Consider the following 3,464-nt stretch of genomic DNA (forward strand, 5'->3'; position numbering starts at 1 on the left):
CACCTCTGAGGGGTGGGGCCAAGAGCTGTCAGCCCCTCCCCAGGGGCGGGGCACAGTCGCTCCCTCCTCCCACTCCCGGGTGGGCTCCCCTCAGGGTGCTTGCGGTTCCCAACTTGGCGGCTCTTCATTTCCGACGCAGGGTGTCAGTTTCTCCACAACCCTGCGGCCCATCTCCGCCTCTCGCCCTGGACCTTCCTCCCCCCAGACCTCCCCGACGGGGACCAGGTCCTGGGCTCCGGAGGTAGGCGGGGAGTGAGAACGGAGGATGAATGAATTAATCGAATTCATTTAATGAATGAATGAATTTAATTCATTCATTCCAAGTTAAAATAGAAATCCAGTCCCAGTGATATAGTAAAGCTGCAGAGAACCTTAGACGCAGGAAATCTGAAAAGCTTCCAGGAGAAGAAGAGTAGTGCAAAATGAACAATTAAACTGGCAGCTCACCCTTCAGCAGAAACAACAGGCGCCAAAGGACAGTGGACTCTTCATTGTCTAAACAGGAAGCAGTCTGTATGGGATTCTGTATCCAAAGAGAAAGTGTCCTTTAAGAATGAAGGTGATACAGACACTTAAAAAAGAAAAATTTAAGAAACAAACAATACACTTAGAACCACCGAAAATGAATCTCTTCATTAGCCTAAACATAGGCATATTTAAGCCACGTGTCCAAATAATGATTGTAAAACCTATGTGTGCACTGTAAGCTTCATGAACCAATTTAAAATTAAGGGAAGGAAGGAAAAATCTATAGGCACAGATATGACAGCTTCTTAGATTGTAAATATTATACATTATCTTCAATCCCATATGATTAACCGTGAAAAGTATACATTCTCAAAATATCAAGTAGAAAGTAATTTCAGATATGAGCTTGGCTATAGTGGTGACTTTGTTACAAACATTTTCCAATTTTTGATTTCAGGAATTTGTTTTATCTGATGGTACTATAGCTGCCTATAGTTATTCTTTTTATCTTCTTTTGTAAAATATGGCATATATTATGCGCAGCAAAGAAAGAAAACTCAATAATCTCAAACCACACTTCAACAAGCAGCTACGGGACTGGTCCCAGAGTTTGTCATGAGGGCCACCATACCCTCGTCTCAGATTTTTCCTTCTAGCTGCTCCAAAACACTGGTGGCTTTCTCGAAGCCATAATGAGAAAATCATATGGCATCTGTCCTTTTGTCTCAGACTTCTTTCACTCAGCATTATGTCCTCCAGTTTCATCCACATTGTCATGTGTTTTTTTTTTTTTTGTTCTGGTCTTTAGTTTTCGCATGGGCAGGCGCTGGGAATCCAACCCGGGTCTCCGGCATGGCTGGTGAGGACTCTGCCACTGAGTCACCGTGGCCCACCCTGTCATATGCCTTGGGACATCATTTCATCTAAGTGCTTCATAATACCCCATCAAATGTACGTACCACATTTCGTTTATCCACTCGTCTTTTGAAGTGCAGCTTAGCGGGTAAAGAATTCTTGGCTGGAAAGTCTTTCTCTTTCAGGATCCTAAATATCTTACACCACTGCCTTCTCCCCTCCATGGTGCCTCTTGAGTAGTCTGAACTCAGTGTTCTGTGTCTTCCCTTGTATGTGATAAGTCACTTTTCTCTTGCTGCTTTCAGGACTCTCTGCCTCTCTTCAGCACTTGACAGTCTGACTAGTATATGTCTTGGAGTAGGCTTCTTTGGATTTATCGTATTTGTGCTTCGTTGGGCTTCTTTTCTTTGCGTATTTACGTGCTTTCTAAGGGCTGGAGTGCTTTCCCCATCATCTCCTCAACTAATCTTCTAGCCCTTTACTCAGCTCTTCTCCTTCTGGGGCACCAGTGATTCTCATATTTACGTGCTCTGTGCTCTTCATTTCCTTGCGGTCCAGTTCCAGGGTTTCCGTCTTTTTGGCCACTTGTTCTTTTGTGCATTTGAGTTAAGTGGTCATTTCTTCCAGCTTGCTTTTTCCTCTGCCTCTTCAAAGCTGCTGTCATGTGTCTCCAGGGTATTTTTAAGTTAGTCAACAGTATCTTTTATCTCTGTGAGATCTGTTGTTTTTCTATGTATTCTTTCAAACTCTACTTGATGCTCTTCCAGTGTCTTCTTGCTCACCTTTATGTCCTTAGCGGGGCCGGGCCTGGCACTCGGTGGGCTGTGATGTGGCTCAGCGTGGCTCACTGGCCCATCCCTGCCTCCCCATCCGGGCACTCCTAGGCCTACGGGCCTCCGTAGGCAGAGGGGCATGGTAGGCTCTGGGCACTAGCTCAGGGGTCTCTGTGTGCAGGCGGAACAGGTTGACTGGCTTCTGGGTCCCCCATGGGAGCTCCCGGCTGTGGATTCTCCCAAGCTAGCTGTGGGGGCAGGCAGGAATGCAGGGTGCACTGTGGCTTCTGGTCGCACAGTTCCTGCCCCAGCCTGGGCAGACGTCTGGGTTTAGCTTCTGAACGGAAAAGTGCTAGGAGGAAGGCCGGCCTTCAACGCCGACCCCAGCCTTGGCATTTGTGCCGGCTTGTTTCTTAAGGCCGAAACTCCTAATAAAGGAATATTTTCACTGCCAGAAAGGGGTGACTGTTGGAACTGGAGGGAGTCAGCGTCCCCGGCATCCTCCGCCACGCAGTTCCCGCCCGCAGTGCTCAGTGTCCAGCAGTGCAGGGTCGTGGCTGAAAAGCAGCAGCTGGGAAAGGACGAGCGCGGGGGTCGCACCCGTGGGCGGCTTCCCCGGCCCTGCGGCTGCTCCGCACCCACTGGATGTCAGCTATTTTTTTCTCACCGGAAATGTAACAGTTATGAAAGCCCATTTTTAATGTTGTATTTATGTATCTGCAAACTGGTTCTCTTGTTTCTGTTAGTAAACTACTGTTGATGGTTCTAGATCTTTGGGCTCCAGGTCTGGCTGATCTGCTGCGGTGACCAGTGCAGGGGTGGCTTTCCACGTGCCGGCCGTGTGGCCTTGTGCTTCCCTGAATGGCGTCGAGGTCTGGTAGGTGGGGACCTGGTGGGCCCTGTGTTGGGTGTGGATTGTTTGCAGTGAAACCTGCGCAGGAATTTGACCTTTTCAGGATGTGGACTGGTGCAGGCCGGCACAGCTGGCGGGGACGCTCTCCAGGGCATGTGGGTGCAGACATGTAGGCAGAGTCCTAGGCACGTGGACTCCATCCTGGTCAGGTAGGCTTGGGCAGCTGGGTGTGGACATTGGTCCTGCCACCCAGGACGGTACGGCGGACCGTCCCTGCCCTCCTCCTGTAACTTACACACTGATGCTGGCTTTCCGGGCAGGGTGGAGGTGCAGGAACCCCAGACACAGCCCCCTGCCCACACCCGGCAGGACACAGCCCCCTGCCCACACCCGGCAGGACCCAGTCCCCTGCCCACGCCAGGCAGGACACAGCCCCCTACCCAGACCCGGCAGGACACAGCCCCCTGTCCACACCTGACCGGACACAGTCCCCTGCCCACACCAGGCAGGGCACA

The 3,464-nt window shown here is 50.5% G+C and overlaps 1 protein-coding gene across 17 annotated transcripts in view; it reads left to right on the forward strand.

The window, feature by feature from the left end:
• The window catches only part of LOC143655793 (uncharacterized), a 60,078-nt gene extending 56,620 nt beyond the window's left edge, over positions 1-3,458 (forward strand). For 16 of the 17 annotated variants that reach the window (XR_013162258.1, XR_013162260.1, XR_013162259.1 and 13 more), the window contains 2 exons: positions 1,277-1,419; positions 2,866-3,458. The gene's annotated coding sequence lies outside the window, so the exon portion shown is untranslated. Of the gene's footprint in view, positions 1-1,276; positions 1,420-2,842 lie in introns of all 17 variants that reach the window. The other variant, XM_077127247.1, reaches the window with a different exon arrangement.
• Positions 3,459-3,464: the final 6 nt, after the last annotated feature.

The sequence above is a fragment of the Tamandua tetradactyla genome, chromosome 14, assembly GCF_023851605.1.
Source record: "Tamandua tetradactyla isolate mTamTet1 chromosome 14, mTamTet1.pri, whole genome shotgun sequence".
Classification (NCBI taxonomy): domain Eukaryota; kingdom Metazoa; phylum Chordata; class Mammalia; order Pilosa; family Myrmecophagidae; genus Tamandua; species Tamandua tetradactyla.